We start from the raw sequence: 27013 nt of genomic DNA, 5'->3' as shown, positions 1-27013 counted from the left end.
GCCGCTGATTCCTGTCTTATTCTGTATAATAACGCGGCCAGGCGCGCACCCAATAACACGTTTAGTAACGGAGAGCCGCTGATTCGTGTCTTATTCTGTATAATAACGCGGCCAGGCGCGCACCCAATAACACGTTTAGTAACGGAGAGCCGCTGATTCCTGTCTTATTCTGTATAATAACGCGGCCAGGCGCGCACCCAATAACGCGTTTAGTAACGGAGAGCCGCTGATTCGTGTCTTATTCTGTGTAATAACGCGGCCAGGCGCGCACCCAATAACACGTTTAGTAACGGAGAGTCGCTGATTCGTGTCTTATTCTGTATAATAACGCGGCCAGGCGCGCTCCCAATAACGCGTTTAGTAACGGAGAGCCGCTGATTCGTGTCTTATTCTGTGTAATAACGCGGCCAGGCGCGCACCCAATAACACGTTTAGTAACGGAGAGTCGCTGATTCGTGTCTTATTCTGTATAATAACGCGGCCAGGCGCGCTCCCAATAAAACGTTTAGTAACGGAGAGCCGCTGATTCGTGTCTTATTCTGTATAATAACGCGGCCAGGCGCGCGCCCAATAACGCGTTTAGTAACGGAGAGCCGCTGATTCGTGTCTTATTCTGTATAATAACGCGGCCAGGCGCGCACCCAATAACACGTTTAGTAACGGAGAGTCGCTGATTCGTGTCTTATTCTGTATAATAACGCGGCCAGGCGCGCACCCAATAACACGTTTAGTAACGGAGAGCCGCTGATTCGTGTCTTATTCTGTATAATAACGCGGCCAGGCGCGCACCCAATAACACGTTTAGTAACGGAGAGCCGCTGATTCCTGTCTTATTCTGTATAATAACGCGGCCAGGCGCGCACCCAATAACACGTTTAGTAACGGAGAGTCGCTGATTCGTGTCTTATTCTGTATAATAACGCGGCCAGGCGCGCACCCAATAACACGTTTAGTAACGGAGAGTCGCTGATTCGTGTCTTATTCTGTATAATAACGCGGCCAGGCGCGCACCCAATAACACGTTTAGTAACGGAGAGCCGCTGATTCGTGTCTTATTCTGTATAATAACGCGGCCAGGCGCGCTCCCAATAACACGTTTAGTAACGGAGAGCCGCTGATTCGTGTCTTATTCTGTATAATAACGCGGCCAGGCGCGCACCCAATAACACGTTTAGTAACGGAGAGCCGCTGATTCGTGTCTTATTCTGTATAATAACGCGGCCAGGCGCGCTCCCAATAACGCGTTTAGTAACGGAGAGCCGCTGATTCGTGTCTTATTCTGTATAATAACGCGGCCAGGCGCGCGCCCAATAACACGTTTAGTAACGGAGAGCCGCTGATTCGTGTCTTATTCTGTATAATAACGCGGCCAGGCGCGCACCCAATAACACGTTTAGTAACGGAGAGCCGCTGATTCGTGTCTTATTCTGTATAATAACGCGGCCAGGCGCGCGCCCAATAACACGTTTAGTAACGGAGAGTCGCTGATTCGTGTCTTATTCTGTATAATAACGCGGCCAGGCGCGCGCCCAATAACACGTTTAGTAACGGAGAGCCGCTGATTCGTGTCTTATTCTGTATAATAACGCGGCCAGGCGCGCTCCCAATAACACGTTTAGTAACGGAGAGCCGCTGATTCGTGTCTTATTCTGTATAATAACGCGGCCAGGCGCGCGCCCAATAACGCGTTTAGTAACGGAGAGCCGCTGATTCGTGTCTTATTCTGTATAATAACGCGGCCAGGCGCGCACCCAATAACACGTTTAGTAACGGAGAGTCGCTGATTCGTGTCTTATTCTGTATAATAACGCGGCCAGGCGCGCTCCCAATAACGCGTTTAGTAACGGAGAGCCGCTGATTCGTGTCTTATTCTGTGTAATAACGCGGCCAGGCGCGCACCCAATAACACGTTTAGTAACGGAGAGCCGCTGATTCGTGTCTTATTCTGTATAATAACGCGGCCAGGCGCGCTCCCAATAACACGTTTAGTAACGGAGAGCCGCTGATTCGTGTCTTATTCTGTATAATAACGCGGCCAGGCGCGCACCCAATAACACGTTTAGTAACGGAGAGTCGCTGATTCGTGTCTTATTCTGTATAATAACGCGGCCAGGCGCGCTCCCAATAACACGTTTAGTAACGGAGAGCCGCTGATTCGTGTCTTATTCTGTATAATAACGCGGCCAGGCGCGCACCCAATAACACGTTTAGTAACGGAGAGCCGCTGATTCGTGTCTTATTCTGTATAATAACGCGGCCAGGCGCGCACCCAATAACGCGTTTAGTAACGGAGAGCCGCTGATTCGTGTCTTATTCTGTATAATAACGCGGCCAGGCGCGCACCCAATAACACGTTTAGTAACGGAGAGCCGCTGATTCGTGTCTTATTCTGTATAATAACGCGGCCAGGCGCGCGCCCAATAACACGTTTAGTAACGGAGAGCCGCTGATTCGTGTCTTATTCTGTATAATAACGCGGCCAGGCGCGCACCCAATAACACGTTTAGTAACGGAGAGCCGCTGATTCGTGTCTTATTCTGTATAATAACGCGGCCAGGCGCGCACCCAATAACACGTTTAGTAACGGAGAGCCGCTGATTCGTGTCTTATTCTGTATAATAACGCGGCCAGGCGCGCGCCCAATAACACGTTTAGTAACGGAGAGTCGCTGATTCGTGTCTTATTCTGTATAATAACGCGGCCAGGCGCGCACCCAATAACACGTTTAGTAACGGAGAGCCGCTGATTCCTGTCTTATTCTGTATAATAACGCGGCCAGGCGCGCTCCCAATAACGCGTTTAGTAACGGAGAGCCGCTGATTCGTGTCTTATTCTGTATAATAACGCGGCCAGGCGCGCACCCAATAACACGTTTAGTAACGGAGAGTCGCTGATTCGTGTCTTATTCTGTATAATAACGCGGCCAGGCGCGCACCCAATAACACGTTTAGTAACGGAGAGCCGCTGATTCGTGTCTTATTCTGTATAATAACGCGGCCAGGCGCGCACCCAATAACTCGTTTAGTAACGGAGAGTCGCTGATTCCTGTCTTATTCTGTATAATAACGCGGCCAGGCGCGCACCCAATAACACGTTTAGTAACGGAGAGCCGCTGATTCGTGTCTTATTCTGTATAATAACGCGGCCAGGCGCGCTCCCAATAACACGTTTAGTAACGGAGAGCCGCTGATTCGTGTCTTATTCTGTATAATAACGCGGCCAGGCGCGCACCCAATAACACGTTTAGTAACGGAGAGCCGCTGATTCGTGTCTTATTCTGTATAATAACGCGGCCAGGCGCGCACCCAATAACACGTTTAGTAACGGAGAGTCGCTGATTCGTGTCTTATTCTGTATAATAACGCGGCCAGGCGCGCACCCAATAACACGTTTAGTAACGGAGAGCCGCTGATTCGTGTCTTATTCTGTATAATAACGCGGCCAGGCGCGCACCCAATAACACGTTTAGTAACGGAGAGTCGCTGATTCGTGTCTTATTCTGTATAATAACGCGGCCAGGCGCGCACCCAATAACACGTTTAGTAACGGAGAGCCGCTGATTCGTGTCTTATTCTGTATAATAACGCGGCCAGGCGCGCTCCCAATAACACGTTTAGTAACGGAGAGCCGCTGATTCGTGTCTTATTCTGTATAATAACGCGGCCAGGCGCGCACCCAATAACACGTTTAGTAACGGAGAGTCGCTGATTCGTGTCTTATTCTGTATAATAACGCGGCCAGGCGCGCACCCAATAACACGTTTAGTAACGGAGAGCCGCTGATTCGTGTCTTATTCTGTATAATAACGCGGCCAGGCGCGCGCCCAATAACACGTTTAGTAACGGAGAGCCGCTGATTCGTGTCTTATTCTGTATAATAACGCGGCCAGGCGCGCACCCAATAACACGTTTAGTAACGGAGAGCCGCTGATTCGTGTCTTATTCTGTATAATAACGCGGCCAGGCGCGCACCCAATAACGCGTTTAGTAACGGAGAGCCGCTGATTCGTGTCTTATTCTGTATAATAACGCGGCCAGGCGCGCGCCCAATAACACGTTTAGTAACGGAGAGCCGCTGATTCGTGTCTTATTCTGTATAATAACGCGGCCAGGCGCGCTCCCAATAACACGTTTAGTAACGGAGAGCCGCTGATTCGTGTCTTATTCTGTATAATAACGCGGCCAGGCGCGCACCCAATAACACGTTTAGTAACGGAGAGTCGCTGATTCCTGTCTTATTCTGTATAATAACGCGGCCAGGCGCGCCCCCAATAACGCGTTTAGTAACGGAGAGCCGCTGATTCGTGTCTTATTCTGTATAATAACGCGGCCAGGCGCGCACCCAATAACACGTTTAGTAACGGAGAGCCGCTGATTCGTGTCTTATTCTGTATAATAACGCGGCCAGGCGCGCACCCAATAACACGTTTAGTAACGGAGAGCCGCTGATTCGTGTCTTATTCTGTATAATAACGCGGCCAGGCGCGCGCCCAATAACACGTTTAGTAACGGAGAGCCGCTGATTCGTGTCTTATTCTGTATAATAACGCGGCCAGGCGCGCACCCAATAACACGTTTAGTAACGGAGAGCCGCTGATTCGTGTCTTATTCTGTATAATAACGCGGCCAGGCGCGCACCCAATAACACGTTTAGTAACGGAGAGCCGCTGATTCGTGTCTTATTCTGTATAATAACGCGGCCAGGCGCGCGCCCAATAACACGTTTAGTAACGGAGAGCCGCTGATTCGTGTCTTATTCTGTATAATAACGCGGCCAGGCGCGCGCCCAATAACACGTTTAGTAACGGAGAGTCGCTGATTCCTGTCTTATTCTGTATAATAACGCGGCCAGGCGCGCTCCCAATAACACGTTTAGTAACGGAGAGCCGCTGATTCGTGTCTTATTCTGTATAATAACGCGGCCAGGCGCGCCCCCAATAACACGTTTAGTAACGGAGAGCCGCTGATTCGTGTCTTATTCTGTATAATAACGCGGCCAGGCGCGCACCCAATAACGCGTTTAGTAACGGAGAGCCGCTGATTCGTGTCTTATTCTGTATAATAACGCGGCCAGGCGCGCACCCAATAACACGTTTAGTAACGGAGAGTCGCTGATTCGTGTCTTATTCTGTATAATAACGCGGCCAGGCGCGCGCCCAATAACACGTTTAGTAACGGAGAGCCGCTGATTCGTGTCTTATTCTGTATAATAACGCAGCCAGGCGCGCACCCAATAACACGTTTAGTAACGGAGAGCCGCTGATTCGTGTCTTATTCTGTATAATAACGCGGCCAGGCGCGCACCCAATAACACGTTTAGTAACGGAGAGCCGCTGATTCGTGTCTTATTCTGAATAATAACGCGGCCAGGCGCGCACCCAATAACACGTTTAGTAACGGAGAGCCGCTGATTCGTGTCTTATTCTGTATAATAACGCGGCCAGGCGCGCACCCAATAACACGTTTAGTAACGGAGAGCCGCTGATTCGTGTCTTATTCTGTATAATAACGCGGCCAGGCGCGCTCCCAATAACGCGTTTAGTAACGGAGAGCCGCTGATTCGTGTCTTATTCTGTATAATAACGCGGCCAGGCGCGCACCCAATAACACGTTTAGTAACGGAGAGCCGCTGATTCGTGTCTTATTCTGTATAATAACGCGGCCAGGCGCGCGCCCAATAACACGTTTAGTAACGGAGAGACGCTGATTCGTGTCTTATTCTGTATAATAACGCGGCCAGGCGCACACCCAATAACACGTTTAGTAACGGAGAGTCGCTGATTCGTGTCTTATTCTGTATAATAACGCGGCCAGGCGCGCACCCAATAACACGTTTAGTAACGGAGAGCCGCTGATTCGTGTCTTATTCTGTATAATAACGCGGCCAGGCGCGCCCCCAATAACACGTTTAGTAACGGAGAGCCGCTGATTCGTGTCTTATTCTGTATAATAACGCGGCCAGGCGCGCACCCAATAACACGTTTAGTAACGGAGAGCCGCTGATTCGTGTCTTATTCTGTATAATAACGCGGCCAGGCGCGCGCCCAATAACACGTTTAGTAACGGAGAGTCGCTGATTCGTGTCTTATTCTGAATAATAACGCGGCCAGGCGCGCACCCAATAACGCGTTTAGTAACGGAGAGCCGCTGATTCGTGTCTTATTCTGTATAATAACGCGGCCAGGCGCGCGCCCAATAACACGTTTAGTAACGGAGAGCCGCTGATTCGTGTCTTATTCTGTATAATAACGCGGCCAGGCGCGCGCCCAATAACACGTTTAGTAACGGAGAGCCGCTGATTCGTGTCTTATTCTGTATAATAACGCGGCCAGGCGCGCGCCCAATAACACGTTTAGTAACGGAGAGCCGCTGATTCGTGTCTTATTCTGTATAATAACGCGGCCAGGCGCGCACCCAATAACACGTTTAGTAACGGAGAGCCGCTGATTCGTGTCTTATTCTGTATAATAACGCGGCCAGGCGCGCTCCCAATAACACGTTTAGTAACGGAGAGCCGCTGATTCGTGTCTTATTCTGTATAATAACGCGGCCAGGCGCGCACAAAATAACACGTTTAGTAACGGAGAGCCGCTGATTCGTGTCTTATTCTGTATAATAACGCGGCCAGGCGCGCACCCAATAACACGTTTAGTAACGGAGAGTCGCTGATTCGTGTCTTATTCTGTATAATAACGCGGCCAGGCGCGCTCCCAATAACACGTTTAGTAACGGAGAGCCGCTGATTCGTGTCTTATTCTGTATAATAACGCGGCCAGGCGCGCACCCAATAACACGTTTAGTAACGGAGAGCCGCTGATTCGTGTCTTATTCTGTATAATAACGCGGCCAGGCGCGCTCCCAATAACACGTTTAGTAACGGAGAGCCGCTGATTCCTGTCTTATTCTGTATAATAACGCGGCCAGGCGCGCTCCCAATAACACGTTTAGTAACGGAGAGCCGCTGATTCCTGTCTTATTCTGTATAATAACGCGGCCAGGCGCGCACCCAATAACACGTTTAGTAACGGAGAGCCGCTGATTCGTGTCTTATTCTGTATAATAACGCGGCCAGGCGCGCTCCCAATAACACGTTTAGTAACGGAGAGCCGCTGATTCGTGTCTTATTCTGTATAATAACGCGGCCAGGCGCGCGCCCAATAACACGTTTAGTAACGGAGAGCCGCTGATTCGTGTCTTATTCTGTATAATAACGCGGCCAGGCGCGCACCCAATAACACGTTTAGTAACGGAGAGCCGCTGATTCGTGTCTTATTCTGTATAATAACGCGGCCAGGCGCGCACCCAATAACGCGTTTAGTAACGGAGAGTCGCTGATTCGTGTCTTATTCTGTATAATAACGCGGCCAGGCGCGCACCCAATAACACGTTTAGTAACGGAGAGCCGCCGATTCGTGTCTTATTCTGTATAATAACGCGGCCAGGCGCGCTCCCAATAACACGTTTAGTAACGGAGAGTCGCTGATTCGTGTCTTATTCTGTATAATAACGCGGCCAGGCGCGCACCCAATAACACGTTTAGTAACGGAGAGCCGCCGATTCGTGTCTTATTCTGTATAATAACGCGGCCAGGCGCGCACCCAATAACACGTTTAGTAACGGAGAGTCGCTGATTCGTGTCTTATTCTGTATAATAACGCGGCCAGGCGCGCCCCCAATAACACGTTTAGTAACGGAGAGCCGCTGATTCGTGTCTTATTCTGTATAATAACGCGGCCAGGCGCGCTCCCAATAACACGTTTAGTAACGGAGAGCCGCTGATTCGTGTCTTATTCTGTATAATAACGCGGCCAGGCGCGCCCCCAATAACGCGTTTAGTAACGGAGAGTCGCTGATTCGTGTCTTATTCTGTATAATAACGCGGCCAGGCGCGCACCCAATAACACGTTTAGTAACGGAGAGTCGCTGATTCGTGTCTTATTCTGTATAATAACGCGGCCAGGCGCGCACCCAATAACACGTTTAGTAACGGAGAGTCGCTGATTCGTGTCTTATTCTGTATAATAACGCGGCCAGGCGCGCTCCCAATAACACGTTTAGTAACGGAGAGTCGCTGATTCGTGTCTTATTCTGTATAATAACGCGGCCAGGCGCGCACCCAATAACACGTTTAGTAACGGAGAGCCGCTGATTCGTGTCTTATTCTGTATAATAACGCGGCCAGGCGCGCACCCAATAACGCGTTTAGTAACGGAGAGCCGCTGATTCGTGTCTTATTCTGTATAATAACGCGGCCAGGCGCGCACCCAATAACACGTTTAGTAACGGAGAGTCGCTGATTCGTGTCTTATTCTGTATAATAACGCGGCCAGGCGCGCCCCCAATAACACGTTTAGTAACGGAGAGTCGCTGATTCGTGTCTTATTCTGTATAATAACGCGGCCAGGCGCGCTCCCAATAACACGTTTAGTAACGGAGAGCCGCTGATTCGTGTCTTATTCTGTATAATAACGCGGCCAGGCGCGCACCCAATAACACGTTTAGTAACGGAGAGCCGCTGATTCGTGTCTTATTCTGTATAATAACGCGGCCAGGCGCGCACCCAATAACACGTTTAGTAACGGAGAGTCGCTGATTCGTGTCTTATTCTGTATAATAACGGCCAGGCGCGCACCCAATAACACGTTTAGTAACGGAGAGTCGCTGATTCGTGTCTTATTCTGTATAATAACGCGGCCAGGCGCGCTCCCAATAACACGTTTAGTAACGGAGAGCCGCTGATTCGTGTCTTATTCTGTATAATAACGCGGCCAGGCGCACACCCAATAACACGTTTAGTAACGGAGAGCCGCTGATTCGTGTCTTATTCTGTATAATAACGCGGCCAGGCGCGCTCCCAATAACACGTTTAGTAATGGAGAGCCGCTGATTCGTGTCTTATTCTGTATAATAACGCGGCCAGGCGCGCTCCCAATAACACGTTTAGTAATGGAGAGCCGCTGATTCGTGTCTTATTCTGTATAATAACGCGGCCAGGCGCGCACCCAATAACACGTTTAGTAACGGAGAGACGCCGATTCGTGTCTTATTCTGTATAATAACGCGGCCAGGCGCGCACCCAATAACACGTTTAGTAACGGAGAGCCGCTGATTCGTGTCTTATTCTGTATAATAACGTGGCCAGGCGCGCTCCCAATAACACGTTTAGTAACGGAGAGCCGCTGATTCGTGTCTTATTCTGTATAATAACGCGGCCAGGCGCGCACCCAATAACACGTTTAGTAACGGAGAGCCGCTGATTCGTGTCTTATTCTGTATAATAACGCGGCCAGGCGCTCACCCAATAACACGTTTAGTAACGGAGAGCCGCTGATTCGTGTCTTATTCTGTATAATAACGCGGCCAGGCGCGCTCCCAATAACACGTTTAGTAACGGAGAGCCGCTGATTCGTGTCTTATTCTGTATAATAACGCGGCCAGGCGCGCTCCCAATAACGCGTTTAGTAACGGAGAGCCGCTGATTCGTGTCTTATTCTGTATAATAACGCGGCCAGGCGCGCTCCCAATAACACGTTTAGTAACGGAGAGTCGCTGATTCGTGTCTTATTCTGTATAATAACGCGGCCAGGCGCGCGCCCAATAACACGTTTAGTAACGGAGAGCCGCTGATTCGTGTCTTATTCTGTATAATAACGCGGCCAGGCGCGCGCCCAATAACACGTTTAGTAACGGAGAGCCGCTGATTCCTGTCTTATTCTGTATAATAACGCGGCCAGGCGCGCCCAATAACACGTTTAGTAACGGAGAGCCGCTGATTCGTGTCTTATTCTGTATAATAACGCGGCCAGGCGCGCACCCAATAACACGTTTAGTAACGGAGAGCCGCCGATTCGTGTCTTATTCTGTATAATAACGCGGCCAGGCGCGCACCCAATAACACGTTTAGTAACGGAGAGCCGCTGATTCGTGTCTTATTCTGTATAATAACGCGGCCAGGCGCGCACCCAATAACACGTTTAGTAACGGAGAGTCGCTGATTCGTGTCTTATTCTGTATAATAACGCGGCCAGGCGCGCACCCAATAACACGTTTAGTAACGGAGAGCCGCTGATTCGTGTCTTATTCTGTATAATAACGCGGCCAGGCGCGCACCCAATAACACGTTTAGTAACGGAGAGCCGCTGATTCGTGTCTTATTCTGTATAATAACGCGGCCAGGCGCACTCCCAATAACACGTTTAGTAACGGAGAGCCGCTGATTCGTGTCTTATTCTGTATAATAACGCGGCCAGGCGCGCGCCCAATAACACGTTTAGTAACGGAGAGCCGCTGATTCGTGTCTTATTCTGTATAATAACGCGGCCAGGCGCGCACCCAATAACACGTTTAGTAACGGAGAGCCGCTGATTCGTGTCTTATTCTGTATAATAACGCGGCCAGGCGCGCACCCAATAACACGTTTAGTAACGGAGAGCCGCTGATTCGTGTCTTATTCTGTATAATAACGCGGCCAGGCGCGCACCCAATAACACGTTTAGTAACGGAGAGCCGCTGATTCCTGTCTTATTCTGTATAATAACGCGGCCAGGCGCGCACCCAATAACACGTTTAGTAACGGAGAGCCGCTGATTCGTGTCTTATTCTGTATAATAACGCGGCCAGGCGCGCTCCCAATAACACGTTTAGTAACGGAGAGCCGCTGATTCGTGTCTTATTCTGTATAATAACGCGGCCAGGCGCGCACCCAATAACACGTTTAGTAACGGAGAGCCGCTGATTCCTGTCTTATTCTGTATAATAACGCGGCCAGGCGCGCACCCAATAACACGTTTAGTAACGGAGAGCCGCTGATTCGTGTCTTATTCTGTATAATAACGCGGCCAGGCGCGCACCCAATAACACGTTTAGTAACGGAGAGTCGCTGATTCGTGTCTTATTCTGTATAATAACGCGGCCAGGCGCGCTCCCAATAACGCGTTTAGTAACGGAGAGCCGCTGATTCGTGTCTTATTCTGTATAATAACGCGGCCAGGCGCGTACCCAATAACACGTTTAGTAACGGAGAGTCGCTGATTCGTGTCTTATTCTGTGTAATAACGCGGCCAGGCGCGCGCCCAATAACACGTTTAGTAACGGAGAGCCGCTGATTCGTGTCTTATTCTGTATAATAACGCGGCCAGGCGCGCTCCCAATAACACGTTTAGTAACGGAGAGTCGCTGATTCGTGTCTTATTCTGTGTAATAACGCGGCCAGGCGCGCACCCAATAACACGTTTAGTAACGGAGAGACGCTGATTCGTGTCTTATTCTGTATAATAACGCGGCCAGGCGCGCACCCAATAACACGTTTAGTAACGGAGAGTCGCTGATTCGTGTCTTATTCTGTATAATAACGCGGCCAGGCGCGCTCCCAATAACACGTTTAGTAACGGAGAGCCGCTGATTCGTGTCTTATTCTGTATAATAACGCGGCCAGGCGCGCGCCCAATAACACGTTTAGTAACGGAGAGCCGCTGATTCGTGTCTTATTCTGTATAATAACGCGGCCAGGCGCGCTCCCAATAACACGTTTAGTATCGGAGAGCCGCTGATTCGTGTCTTATTCTGTATAATAACGCGGCCAGGCGCGCTCCCAATAAAACGTTTAGTAACGGAGAGCCGCTGATTCGTGTCTTATTCTGTATAATAACGCGGCCAGGCGCGCACCCAATAACACGTTTAGTAACGGAGAGCCGCTGATTCGTGTCTTATTCTGTATAATAACGCGGCCAGGCGCGCACCCAATAACACGTTTAGTAACGGAGAGCCGCTGATTCGTGTCTTATTCTGTATAATAACGCGGCCAGGCGCGCTCCCAATAACACGTTTAGTAACGGAGAGTCGCTGATTCGTGTCTTATTCTGTATAATAACGCGGCCAGGCGCGCACCCAATAACACGTTTAGTAACGGAGAGCCGCTGATTCGTGTCTTATTCTGTATAATAACGCGGCCAGGCGCGCTCCCAATAACACGTTTAGTAACGGAGAGCCGCTGATTCGTGTCTTATTCTGTATAATAACGCGGCCAGGCGCGCACCCAGTAACGCGTTTAGTAACGGAGAGCCGCTGATTCGTGTCTTATTCTGTATAATAACGCGGCCAGGCGCGCTCCCAATAACACGTTTAGTAACGGAGAGCCGCTGATTCGTGTCTTATTCTGTATAATAACGCGGCCAGGCGCGCGCCCAATAACGCGTTTAGTAACGGAGAGCCGCTGATTCGTGTCTTATTCTGTATAATAACGCGGCCAGGCGCGCTCCCAATAACACGTTTAGTAACGGAGAGCCGCTGATTCGTGTCTTATTCTGTATAATAACGCGGCCAGGCGCGCGCCCAATAACGCGTTTAGTAACGGAGAGCCGCTGATTCGTGTCTTATTCTGTATAATAACGCGGCCAGGCGCGCGCCCAATAACACGTTTAGTAACGGAGAGTCGCTGATTCGTGTCTTATTCTGTATAATAACGCGGCCAGGCGCGCACCCAATAACGCGTTTAGTAACGGAGAGCCGCTGATTCGTGTCTTATTCTGTATAATAACGCGGCCAGGCGCGCTCCCAATAACACGTTTAGTAACGGAGAGCCGCTGATTCCTGTCTTATTCTGTATAATAACGCGGCCAGGCGCGCACCCAATAACACGTTTAGTAACGGAGAGCCGCTGATTCGTGTCTTATTCTGTATAATAACGCGGCCAGGCGCGCACCCAATAACACGTTTAGTAACGGAGAGCCGCTGATTCGTGTCTTATTCTGTATAATAACGCGGCCAGGCGCGCGCCCAATAACACGTTTAGTAACGGAGAGCCGCTGATTCGTGTCTTATTCTGTATAATAACGCGGCCAGGCGCGCACCCAATAACACGTTTAGTAACGGAGAGCCGCTGATTCGTGTCTTATTCTGTATAATAACGCGGCCAGGCGCGCACCCAATAACGCGTTTAGTAACGGAGAGCCGCTGATTCGTGTCTTATTCTGTATAATAACGCGGCCAGGCGCGCACCCAATAACACGTTTAGTAACGGAGAGTCGCTGATTCGTGTCTTATTCTGTATAATAACGCGGCCAGGCGCGCTCCCAATAACATGTTTAGTAACGGAGAGCCGCTGATTCGTGTCTTATTCTGTATAATAACGCGGCCAGGCGCGCTCCCAATAACACGTTTAGTAACGGAGAGCCGCCGATTCGTGTCTTATTCTGTATAATAACGCGGCCAGGCGCGCACCCAATAACGCGTTTAGTAACGGAGAGCCGCTGATTCGTGTCTTATTCTGTATAATAACGCGGCCAGGCGCGCACCCAATAACACGTTTAGTAACGGAGAGCCGCTGATTCGTGTCTTATTCTGTATAATAACGGCCAGGCGCGCTCCCAATAACACGTTTAGTAACGGAGAGCCGCTGATTCGTGTCTTATTCTGTATAATAACGCGGCCAGGCGCGCACCCAATAACACGTTTAGTAACGGAGAGCCGCTGATTCGTGTCTTATTCTGTATAATAACGCGGCCAGGCGCGCACCCAATAACACGTTTAGTAACGGAGAGCCGCTGATTCGTGTCTTATTCTGTATAATAACGCGGCCAGGCGCGCACCCAATAACACGTTTAGTAACGGAGAGTCGCTGATTCGTGTCTTATTCTGTATAATAACGCGGCCAGGCGCGCGCCCAATAACACGTTTAGTAACGGAGAGCCGCTGATTCGTGTCTTATTCTGTATAATAACGCGGCCAGGCGCGCGCCCAATAACACGTTTAGTAACGGAGAGCCGCTGATTCGTGTCTTATTCTGTATAATAACGCGGCCAGGCGCGCACCCAATAACGCGTTTAGTAACGGAGAGCCGCTGATTCGTGTCTTATTCTGTATAATAACGCGGCCAGGCGCGCTCCCAATAACACGTTTAGTAACGGAGAGCCGCTGATTCGTGTCTTATTCTGTATAATAACGCGGCCAGGCGCGCGCCCAATAACACGTTTAGTAACGGAGAGCCGCTGATTCGTGTCTTATTCTGTATAATAACGTGGCCAGGCGCGCTCCCAATAACACGTTTAGTAACGGAGAGCCGCTGATTCGTGTCTTATTCTGTATAATAACGCGGCCAGGCGCGCACCCAATAACACGTTTAGTAACGGAGAGCCGCTGATTCGTGTCTTATTCTGTATAATAACGCGGCCAGGCGCGCACCCAATAACACGTTTAGTAACGGAGAGCCGCTGATTCGTGTCTTATTCTGTATAATAACGCGGCCAGGCGCGCACCCAATAACACGTTTAGTAACGGAGAGCCGCTGATTCGTGTCTTATTCTGTATAATAACGCAGCCAGGCGCGCGCCCAATAACACGTTTAGTAACGGAGAGCCGCTGATTCGTGTCTTATTCTGTATAATAACGCGGCCAGGCGCGCACCCAATAACACGTTTAGTAACGGAGAGCCGCTGATTCCTGTCTTATTCTGTATAATAACGCGGCCAGGCGCGCACCCAATAACACGTTTAGTAACGGAGAGCCGCTGATTCGTGTCTTATTCTGTATAATAACGCGGCCAGGCGCGCACCCAATAACACGTTTAGTAACGGAGAGCCGCTGATTCGTGTCTTATTCTGTATAATAACGCGGCCAGGCGCGCACCCAATAACACGTTTAGTAACGGAGAGCCGCTGATTCGTGTCTTATTCTGTATAATAACGCGGCCAGGCGCGCACCCAATAACACGTTTAGTAACGGAGAGCCGCTGATTCGTGTCTTATTCTGTATAATAACGCGGCCAGGCGCGCTCCCAATAACACGTTTAGTAACGGAGAGCCGCTGATTCGTGTCTTATTCTGTATAATAACGCGGCCAGGCGCGCTCCCAATAACACGTTTAGTAACGGAGAGCCGCTGATTCGTGTCTTATTCTGTATAATAACGCGGCCAGGCGCGCACCCAATAACACGTTTAGTAACGGAGAGCCGCTGATTCGTGTCTTATTCTGTATAATAACGCGGCCAGGCGCGCCCCCAATAACGCGTTTAGTAACGGAGAGTCGCTGATTCGTGTCTTATTCTGTATAATAACGCGGCCAGGCGCGCTCCCAATAACACGTTTAGTAACGGAGAGCCGCTGATTCGTGTCTTATTCTGTATAATAACGCGGCCAGGCGCGCGCCCAATAACGCGTTTAGTAACGGAGAGCCGCTGATTCCTGTCTTATTCTGTATAATAACGCGGCCAGGCGCGCTCCCAATAACACGTTTAGTAACGGAGAGCCGCTGATTCGTGTCTTATTCTGTATAATAACGCGGCCAGGCGCGCCCCCAATAACACGTTTAGTAACGGAGAGCCGCTGATTCGTGTCTTATTCTGTATAATAACGCGGCCAGGCGCGCACCCAATAACACGTTTAGTAACGGAGAGCCGCTGATTCGTGTCTTATTCTGTATAATAACGCGGCCAGGCGCGCGCCCAATAACACGTTTAGTAACGGAGAGCCGCTGATTCGTGTCTTATTCTGTATAATAACGCGGCCAGGCGCGCACCCAATAACACGTTTAGTAACGGAGAGTCGCTGATTCGTGTCTTATTCTGTATAATAACGCGGCCAGGCGCGCTCCCAATAACACGTTTAGTAACGGAGAGCCGCTGATTCGTGTCTTATTCTGTATAATAACGCGGCCAGGCGCGCTCCCAATAACACGTTTAGTAACGGAGAGCCGCTGATTCGTGTCTTATTCTGTATAATAACGCGGCCAGGCGCGCCCCCAATAACACGTTTAGTAACGGAGAGCCGCTGATTCGTGTCTTATTCTGTATAATAACGCGGCCAGGCGCGCTCCCAATAACACGTTTAGTAACGGAGAGTCGCTGATTCGTGTCTTATTCTGTATAATAACGCGGCCAGGCGCGCACCCAATAACACGTTTAGTAACGGAGAGTCGCTGATTCGTGTCTTATTCTGTATAATAACGCGGCCAGGCGCGCACCCAATAACACGTTTAGTAACGGAGAGCCGCTGATTCGTGTCTTATTCTGTATAATAACGCGGCCAGGCGCGCACCCAATAACGCGTTTAGTAACGGAGAGCCGCCGATTCGTGTCTTATTCTGTATAATAACGCGGCCAGGCGCGCGCCCAATAACACGTTTAGTAACGGAGAGCCGCCGATTCGTGTCTTATTCTGTATAATAACGCGGCCAGGCGCGCGCCCAATAACACGTTTAGTAACGGAGAGTCGCTGATTCGTGTCTTATTCTGTATAATAACGCGGCCAGGCGCGCTCCCAATAACGCGTTTAGTAACGGAGAGTCGCTGATTCGTGTCTTATTCTGTATAATAACGCGGCCAGGCGCGCCCAATAACACGTTTAGTAACGGAGAGTCGCTGATTCGTGTCTTATTCTGTATAATAACGCGGCCAGGCGCGCCCCCAATAACACGTTTAGTAACGGAGAGTCGCTGATTCGTGTCTTATTCTGTATAATAACGCGGCCAGGCGCGCACCCAATAACACGTTTAGTAACGGAGAGCCGCTGATTCGTGTCTTATTCTGTATAATAACGCGGCCAGGCGCGCACCCAATAACGCGTTTAGTAACGGAGAGTCGCTGATTCGTGTCTTATTCTGTATAATAACGCGGCCAGGCGCGCACCCAATAACGCGTTTAGTAACGGAGAGCCGCTGATTCGTGTCTTATTCTGTATAATAACGCGGCCAGGCGCGCTCCCAATAACACGTTTAGTAACGGAGAGCCGCTGATTCGTGTCTTATTCTGTATAATAACGCGGCCAGGCTCGCACCCAATAACACGTTTAGTAACGGAGAGCCGCTGATTCGTGTCTTATTCTGTATAATAACGCGGCCAGGCGCGCTCCCAATAACACGTTTAGTAACGGAGAGACGCTGATTCGTGTCTTATTCTGTATAATAACGCGGCCAGGCGCGCACCCAATAACACGTTTAGTAACGGAGAGACGCTGATTCGTGTCTCAGACGCCACCTGCTGGTCGTCGCTGGAAAACAGGTCCAGAACCGCTACTTCTGCCATTAGAATGCATGGAGTCTCAATGGTGACCTGTGGAAGGCTGCAAAATGGAGCCTGAAAAGGCGGAAAAAGGGAACAAAGGGCTATAATCACTGAATTAACATTAACCCCTTCCCTCCTGCATCAACCCTAGTGTATGTGTTGGTGCAAACACTAGGATGAGACAATACATTTATACAGGGGAATTACCAGTTGGATTCTGAAGCAAGGTAAAAAACATATTACTGGACCGCAGTCCAGTTAACCCCCTGCCTCCCACGTGAGAGCAGGGGGTGGCCAAATGGGGTGTAACCCCTTCAATCCCGGGCCAAACCCCCTCTCCCATGACACCTCCCTTGCTCAATGGGTGCCTTGTGACCCAGCTGCCCACCCTGGCACTGGGACACCACGGGCATCCTTGAAGCACTTGATAAGTCCTGAGGGGTTGGCCTGGCAAAATTGTCCTCCGGCATTGTCCAGTACATTGTCCTGGCCACAGTGGATAGTGAAGTCCAGATCCTGCTGAGCATGGCTCCACCGTGGCCACCGGGCATCCTCCTTTGCCACCCTCTGCCCCCCACCCAGTGCCAGGTGAATCAAGTCCATCGTGAAGGAGCACCTCTGCAGACCAGGCTGCCTACTGCCCAGAGACTGGCATGTCTCTGCACCAGCGAGAGACCAGCTATCAAGCACAGACCGTCGCTTTCCTGTCAACCAAGTCTGGGAAAGAGCTATGTCACTATCCTGTAGGAACCCTACCTGCCCTGGCCCTGTGCCCACCTGTAGCTGCTCTGCTATACCCTTGCCTCTCCTCCCTGGCTCTGGGGCAGTCCCCACCCCGAGATTAATCACTTCTGGAATCCAGAGACCACCTGGGGTGCTGACTCCTACCCCCTCCTGTGCCCCCTGGGACAAGGCAATCTCCCAGTATCCTGTACTGGGGTCCCTGGTACTCAGGTACTTTGCCCCTGCCCTCTCAAAACTGAAGGCCAGGAAACAAGCACCTGCTACCCCCACTGCTGCTAGGGCCAGCATCACTCTCCACTCCACGGTGCTGCCCTTCCTCCCTGTAGCTACCCTTGGCTGCCCTGGGGACAGAACCCTCTGCTGTACCCCCCTAGCCCTGGCTACTGCTCCTCGCTGCCTACCTCTCCGCAGCCCTACCTCTGGGAGCCCTGGGGAATCTGTCAGGGGGGTCACTCCTGGCCAGTCAGAACAAGGGACCTCCTGCCTACCTAGCCCATGCCTAGCTTCTGCCAGCTGCCTGACACCCCACTGACCTCCTATCTCCCCCTGCTCCACAGTGTCTCCCTGCCTAACCTCCCCTAGGCCCAACACTTCAGCCCCTGCTGATGACTCCTGCTGTTTACCTCCCTGCAGCCCACCTGCACTCCGGTCCCCCCTGGGCAATCCTAACCCAGACACTGGAACTACCTGAGTGCACCTTCCTCCCTGACCTTGTCTCCCCCTTACCAGGGATGAGCTCAGGGGCACCTCTCCAGATGCAACTGCCTTAGCTCTTGGCTGGCAGGTATCCCTGGGGTGGCACAAGCCTGCCACTACCCATGATACCTTCAGCCCATAGCCAGGCTGCAACAGTGGGTTGCTGATCTGAGAGACCCCCTGAGGCTCTGCCAGGGTAATGGGAAACTCTAGCTGCCATACCTGCTGCTTTCCCTCCCCGGCTACCACTAGCCCTTCTTCTCCTACTGAGATCTGCTGCTGGCTACCTACCTGCAGCCCTCCCTCACTCCACTTCTCCCTAGCTATTCCTAACCTGGACCCTAAGGACACCTGTGTGAGACCATCTCCCTGACACTGCCTCCCCATTACCGGAGAGGAGCCCAGGGGCACTGGTGCAGAAGCACCTGCCTTGGCTCTTGGCTGGCAGGTCATCTGGGGGTGGGCTAACGGTGCCACTGCCCCTGATACCTCCAACCCATAGCCAGGTAACAACAGTGGGGCTCTAAACCGAGAGACCCCTGAGGCTCTGTAAGGGCAATGGGGAAATCTGGATGGCTCACTTGCTGCCCTCCCCGGTTCCCACTGGCCCACCCAACCCTCTCCCAAGCAATCCTACCCTAGAGCTGGGTGCTAACGGGGCTAGCCCGTCTCCCTGTAGCTGTGCCCCCATTACCGGAGTTGAGCTCAGGGCTGCTCGTGCAGATGCACCTACCTTAGCTCCTGGCTGGTAGGTGATCTTGGGGTGGTCTAACCGTGCCACTGCCCCTGATATCTCCAGCCCATAGCAAGGCTGCAACAGTGGGGCTCTTAACTGAGAGTCCCCTTGATGCTCCGCTAGAGTAATGGGGAAGCCTAGCTGCCCTACAAGTTGCCCTTTCTTCCCCTCCCCATGTGCCCCTATCTCCTGCCACCCACCGGTCACCCCTACAAGGGAACAACAGCCTGTCATAGGAAAAAATAAGTCAGGGTCAGTCTGCGACTTGGTCTGGCTTACCTCGCTGGTCCCCGCAGAGACCGCCGCCTTCGTTGGTCCTGATTGCAGGGGGACTGGAGTGGCTGCCGCCGGCATCAGCTTAACCGGGAAGCAACGGGCAACTGTCGCAACAGCTCCCAGGTTTGGCACAGGTAAAACGGTGCAGGACAAGGGTCCCAGGTCCTTGTGGAGAAACACGGCTCCATTCAAACCCGGTAAAATAACCCCCTCCCGCAATCCCTGTCCCTCTCCCCACTCAGTGCAACAGCACCCGGCTTTGGTACAGGGTCGCCGGCGTAGATCGTGGGGCTCCGGTCATGGCTGGGAATCGACGACTCCGCCAAACAATGTGAAACACCTCCCGCACACTCCGACCCTCCCCCCAAATAAAATTGCTGCCGGCAGGATGCCGGAATGGTGGCTTCTTCTCCGCCGCCGCCACCGGTACTCCGTCGGGATCCGATGGATGGCCGCCGCTGTTGCCGATGCAGCCCGGCCAGGTTCTCCAGGGTCGTCACGCGAAGTCGCCCTGGCTGGGCGGGAGCCATCAGCGGATGCCGCTAACTGGGTCATCTTTTCCACAGCTCGTGAGTGCTGGCCCTGAGGGGCTTCTTCGCCCGACCACGCACGGTCCGGGTACCGGGCATTATTGTGGCCCGCTTGTTGACAGTGATAGAGCCGCGGCGCCTGCCGGAGCTCCTCCGCCACCGGTGGACTACCCCCCGCAACGGCTGCTGAGTCCAGAGCGGAGATGCTCGATCGCCGGGCTCATGCCGGAGCTTCTCTGCCGCCGGTGGACTACCCCCTGCAAGGGGCTGCTGAGTCCACAGCGGAGTTGCTCGAGCGCCGGGTTCTGGGAGGGGGTAAGCGGGTCGGTGCGGCACCAACGCCATGAACTGGGTCCACTTCACCGGGAACCACGTCTTGCCCAACGCACACACCAGTGCTAGCTCTTTCATGGAAAATGGACGGGCCGCCACAACGGCCGTTACCTCTCCTGGTGCAAGACTTCCGTGGTCTCCGAGACCACCCGCTCCCTCTCCAAGTCTCTGCCGTCCCGGAGCTAGGTCCATTCCCTGCTCTCCGGGCGGTTTGATGGTTACGGCGGCTGCAGCGGTGTTTCTTTGCTCAGCCGGCCGGGTTTCATGCTCACCGATCGCCGCCTCTCTCTCAGAATTGCCGGCTGCTGGTCCCGGCGCCGACTTGATGCACTCCTTCGGTCTCGGTGCCCGGCTCCAGTCACACGGATGGCTGGCACTTTGGTTCTGGAGGCAATGCTTCTCACAAGTAGGGGAACAGTGAGGAGGTGCCATATCTTGTATTATATGTTTGTCATGGGAGACTCCTGTGGCGGGTAGGATCTCGGTGGCCGGAACAGCACGAGCGTAGTAGGGGTCACAAGCAGGGGTCCGAGGCAGGCGGCAGGTAGCGAAGTCAGGTAACAAGCAGGGGTCCGAGGCAGGCGGCAGGTAGCGAAGTCAGGTAACACGCAGGGGTCCGAGGCAGGCGGCAGGTAGCGAAGTCAGGTAACAAGCAGAGGTCGGCAACGAGGAGACTGGAACAGGACAGGGGAGCAAGGACAGGTCTGGGGGCAGGGACTGAGAACAGGAACAAACAGGGACAAGCCAGATTACCAGCAAGGGCTTTTACTGTGAACAGACTCAAATACAGATACAGGTACAGGAACAGATCAGGAATCAGAGGCATGAGCAATACTGAAGGAGTCTGACAACAAGCAAAGGCAAAACCAACAGACAGGAAGCAAGCTATAAGGACAGAGACAGGAGCAACAAGAAGACAGACAGAGGAACCCAGAGCCAACAGAAGGCAGCAGCACACCCAGTGGACAAGGAAGCTATGGCTAGGCAGGAGGTCTAGGCGACCCTGACATTACTCCCCCCTATCGAGAGCGTTCTCCGGACAATCCTCCAGGCTCTTCCCGGAGGCCTTGATGAAAAGTGGACTCAAGGTGACCCACCTCTGGTGGTTTGTCAACGGGCAGAGGGTACTCCACAGGTACATTGGGTGCTGCAAGGAACCTCCGAATGGGCGCGTTCAACCCAAATGCAGGGGCAAAGACATCAGAAACGTGGGCATCAAAGACGGGTGCAGCCTTTCTACATGAGTCAGTGGGGACACAGAGTTCACTCTTCGTGGTCTCTTTTTGTGACCAATATATCGCTTTTAGTTTTGGAATCTGTAACTTCCCAATGGATACGTTCAACTCCATTGCAGAGGCATGGACATCAGGAATGTGGGCATCAAGGACGGGTGCAGACTTTTCACATGGGTAAGTGGGAACATAGAATTTACGCTCCATGGTCTCCTTTTGTGACTGCCGTTTCGTGGTATCACCTAAAATCTCATTAAGACCAGCTATTTGATTTTTCAACTCTTGAAGCTGTCCTTCTGCACTTCTTTTCACATTCAATGCAGCGACTCCATTTCTCCCAGCTGATTCAGAGTAAAGCTTAAATCTTCTTCATTTCTGATTTGCAGCTGCCGGTACTCCTCCCGGGCATTGTCCAGCTCCAGCTGCAGCCGGACCTTATCACGGGCTGTGTGTTCCAATAATTTGCAGGCATCGGCCATTTTGACCTCATAGCGCTGTGTCAGGCCAGCCACTTGACAGACGGAAACCTTCTCTCTCTCCTCCTTTTTGGCAAGCTGTGTCTTCAGCTCAGCGATCTGCGCCTGCAGCGCTGTGAGCTGCTGAGATGTGTATTCAGCTGCTAGCTTTAGCTCTTCCTCCAGCGAGGCTCTGGTTATGCTCAGTGTGGCCTTCAGCTCCTCATGCTGTTCTTTGGGGACACACCGGGTACTCAAATAATCTTGCAGCATCTTTATTTTGTAGGCAGTCTGGAAACTTTCTTCCTGCAGAACTCGCTGCTTTTCTTCAGCATTCATCCATTTCTCCTTGGTGTCCTGCAGATGTGTACGCAGTTCTCGCAGCTGACTCTGCAGCATATCTTCTGCTTGTGTGCGCCGCTCCAGGGAGACACGTTCTTCTTGCAGCACTCTCTCTGCATTCTGCAGTGCTGTCTGCACATCTAACTTTTCCTGGGCCAACTGTTTCTTCTCCTCTCCTAATTTATGAAGTTTCTTATCTCCTTCACTGACTTGGACATAGAGATTTTTGCACTCTTGGGTTACAGTTTCAAAACTGATATTTAACCCTTCGAAGATTTCTCTCAATGAACATAGTTCTGTGTTGAAGTGGCAACTCTTCTCCTTAGAGGCTTCCAGCTCTGTAGTAAGCCTGTGAACCTCTTTCTGAGATGCTTCCAGTGCTACGTCAACTCGAGCCATGAAAGTCTGGTACTGGGCAGAATCAGCGTAGGCCTTCTCCAGCTTACTTGACAAGATCAACCTGTCATTCTCCAACTGATATTTTTCTTTTTCCCAGTCACCCTCTGCTTTTTCCAGCGCTAATTGCATCCTTGACTTTTCTTCTATCAATAGTCTCTTCTCCTCTTCTGATTCATGGAGTCTTTTATCTCCTTCACTGGCTTGGACAGAGAAGTTCTTACTCATTTGGTTTATAGTTTCAAACCTACTATTTAACTCTTCGGAGGCGTCAATCATTGAACGTATCTCTGTTTTCAAGTAGCATCTCTCCTCCCGATCGACTTCCATCTCTTTTTTGAAGTAACAAATCTCCTCCTGGGAGACTTTAAGCTCTGTATTTAGCCTGTCAATTTCCTTCATAGAACTTTCCAGGAATTCGTTACTTTTAGAAGCGAGGCGCCGATTTTCAGCAGCATCAGCATATGCCTTCTCCAGCTCACCTGACATGACATCCAGGTCACTCTCCAACTGCTCTTTTTCTTTCTCCTGGAGAACACACTTAGCAATTGCTGAGGATAGACAGCTTTGTAGTGCAGTGTTGGCTTCTTGCTCCTTATCTAAACGTCCATAAAGACAATCAATCGCTTTCTGTGCAGCTTGCAGCGTCTGAGTAGGGGCATCTTTCTTTTCTTCCACTATTCTTGGGATACGTCTGTGAGTTGCCTTAAGCTGCAGCATATCTCTTTCATCAAATGCAGACTCTGAGGTTAAATTTTCATTCTTAATTCCTTCTGCAACTTCCACAGTAATGCCTCCCTTCTTTTTCTTCTTCTTCCTTGCTTTGAGAAGCTCTGAAGAATCAGTGGTACTGTGTTCACATTTACTGCTCAAGACTGTTTGCGTGGGAGCCATCATTTCAGACATGTCGAAACCACACTTCCCAAGAAACCAGTAAAGAGGAAATGTGTTTTTAAAACAAAAGCATTAGAATGAACAACAGGAATATTAGACACAGAGAGACACAAGATAGGAGAGCTGACCTTTTGATACTTTAGCATCAGTCACAGAGATTTATAAATGCAAGGAAAAAACATAGACAGAGAAACCTGTAGTTATATCTGAATCTTTAGGCATCAGGCGTAGGGATATCATATAGACAAAGAGAACCTGCAGTTACATCTGAATCTTTAGGCATCATGCGTAGGGATATCATATAGACAAAGAAAACCTGCAGTTGAATCTGAAACTTTAGATATCAGGCATAGAAATATTATAGACAGCAGGAAACTAATACAAAGAAAACTTGTAGTTAGATCTGAAACTTTTGACATAGGAATATCAGACAGAGAACCCTGCAGTCAAATCTGAAACCTCTGATATCAGGCGTAGGGATATCATATGTTGCAGAGAAACAAACTTTAGGGGAACTTGCAGGTAAACCTGAAACCTTAGAACCAATCATATGAAAAACTACAGATTGCAAGAAAAAATCACAGTATGCAGTAACAAAATAATAGAAGCACTCTTGTCTTTTGAAATGGGAACCCTGTGAACAGCAGTGGTCCAACCAGTGAATAGACAGAAACTTGCAGTTAAATCTGAAACCTTAGAACCAATCATATGAAAAATTATAGATGCAAGAAAATCAAAGCATGCAGCAACAAAATAATGGGAGCACTTTTGTCTTGTGAAATGGAGACCCTGTGAACAGCAGTGGTCCAACCAGGGAAAGCAGTAAATCAAGGTAACCGTCTAAAATAGAAATGTGAGTCTGAAAATCTGCAGTGGCCCACCCACAATGCAGAGACAATTCTTGTCCAGGTAATGAAAGTCTGAAAATGGCAAAAACAGGTACTGCAGGGAGGGTTTTTTTTTTTTTTTTTTGTAAAAGGGATTTCTTCTCAGGGAGAAAGTGGCACAAAAAACCCCGCAGAAACCTTTGCAGCAACAAAACCTTCAGGATCCCAACTGGGATTTCAAAAAACAAAAAAAAAGTACTTATCTTCCTCCAAGCGGATGGGGTCTGCTGAAACAGGAAGGCAGAGAATCTGTTCCAGCGAGATCCAGAAGTGGCCTTTGCTTTCTGTCACGGGAGACTCCTGTGGCGGGTAGGATCTCGGTGGCCGGAACAGCACGAGCGTAGTAGGGGTCACAAGCAGGGGTCCGAGGCAGGCGGCAGGTAGCGAAGTCAGGTAACAAGCAGGGGTCCGAGGCAGGTGGCAGGTAGCGAAGTCAAGTAACATGCAGGGGTCCGAGGCAGGCGGCAGGTAGCAAAGTCAGGTAACAAGCAGAGGTTGGCAACGAAGAGACTGGAACAGGACAGGGGAGCAAGGACAGGTCTGGGGGCAGGGACTGAGAACAGGAACAAACAGGGACAAGCCAGATTACAAGCAAGGGCTTTTACTGTGAACAGACTCAAATACAGGTACAGGTACAGGAACAGATCAGGAATCAGAGGTATGAGCAAGGAGTCTGACTTCAGGCAAAGGCAAAACCAACAGACAGGAAGCAAGCTATAAGGACAGAGACAGGAGCAACAAGAAGACAGACAGACAGAGGAACCCAGAGCCAACAGAAGGCAGCAGCACACCCAGTGGACAAGGAAGCTATGGCTAGGCAGGAGGTCTAGGCGACCCTGACAATGTTGTACACTGTGTGTCCAATATCCTTAGCCTTAGAAACTCACAATTCACCCAAGTTCCAACTGTATTACAGAGTCCCGCAGTAAACTGTAATACAGGTTCAGTTCAATCCCCCCGCTGCCACCAGTTAATTATATGCTTGTCATGGTAACTTATGACAAGATATAATTTACACCAAAATACCTGGGTTGAACTGAACACGACTAGATATGATAAAATATAATTTATTCCTTGAAAAAGGTGAACACATGAGATATACAAATAACAGGCAAAATATAGACACTTACTTAAAGTTGGAATGATGAAATAGTCAGCAATCTTGACTAGCAGTTCATACAGCAATCTTGGAAATCACAAAGACACAGAATATAGGATGGACACAGGTTTATATGTAATTCCTCTCCTATACTTTATTATTGAGTGCAGGCCATTGGAGAACAATTACCTGCACCCAATCTCTCCTTGCCACCTCACCTGAGGGGCACCGTAATACCTGCCCACTGGGTGGGTAATATTCGAAACAGGGGGCTTATTTCCTCAGCCCCCCTCCCACAAGACTGGCGTCGTCAAGTCTGGCCTTGCCAGGATACCCTTTGTCCAAGGTGTTAATTACAACACTTAATACCAATCACCCATGTCCTGCATTCCTTTGTGTTCACATCCACAAGCAGGGTGGGGGAGTCTTTGATCAAGTGTTTATGATCGACCATTTGTCTCCCATCATGAGCATTAGCATCACAGGTGGGTTCTGCGTTCTCAGAGCAGACCCAAAATACCATACACAGTTTAATATCTTCACATATTAATAGGTTCCGTTCTGGTGGGCCTAGTGGGTCGAAACCTGACAGTTTTTTATGCCGACAGTGACTCTACACAGTGTCCAAGTTTCAACTCTCTGCGACCTCCAGAACCGGAGATACATAAATGCACTTTAATACACTTTTTAAAATACAGGATTCGTCCCTTTAAAAACGTATCTCTGCTTTTCACTCATTCCCCATTGAAAACAACGGGCTCCGCCGCCATAGGCTATAATGGAGCAACTCCGCCATTGCAGTCAATGGAGTTCCCCGCCATAGACTTTCAATGGGGAAACCGCCGCCATTGAAGTCTATGGGAAAAACCACAAATCTTTACATTCGCCCATACTCCGTCTGGTTGTTCGGAGAGGGCTGGGAATGGCCATGCATTAATGCCGGAACCTTGGGTACATGCCACCCAAATCCCAGCCCTCTGTTCCTTCCAGAACCGGAGATATGGACTTACATTTTTCACCATTTCGCACTTGGCCATTTTCACACCACGCGGCTTTTCCCCATTGGAATCAATGGCCGGCACCGCCATAGACAATGCATGGGCGCACGCCGCGATTGGATTCAATGGGACCTCCGCTCCGCCATTAAAGTCAATGGCGCGACCCTCCTTCTCCACTCGACCCTTTACGGGGGTCCCTCATTCCTGGACTCGGTGGGGGTCGTGTGTGGAGGTTTCTAGGGGCTAGGGGCAAGAAGAATTTTATTTCCAGGTGCCCTAGAACCTAAGATTCCCACGCCAATTGTCATTGAACTTGACCGAATTGATTAAGCTCTTTTCAAAGACATAGTATCCGCTTTTGCGGTCTGCGGTTTGGATGGCTGCCAACCTGTTCCTTGAGGCC

Source organism: Ascaphus truei, unplaced genomic scaffold (genome assembly GCF_040206685.1).
Source record: "Ascaphus truei isolate aAscTru1 unplaced genomic scaffold, aAscTru1.hap1 HAP1_SCAFFOLD_627, whole genome shotgun sequence".
Taxonomy (NCBI): Eukaryota; Metazoa; Chordata; class Amphibia; order Anura; family Ascaphidae; genus Ascaphus; species Ascaphus truei.
The sequence above is the reverse complement of the archived record's forward strand: the minus strand, read 5'-3'. Positions refer to the sequence as shown.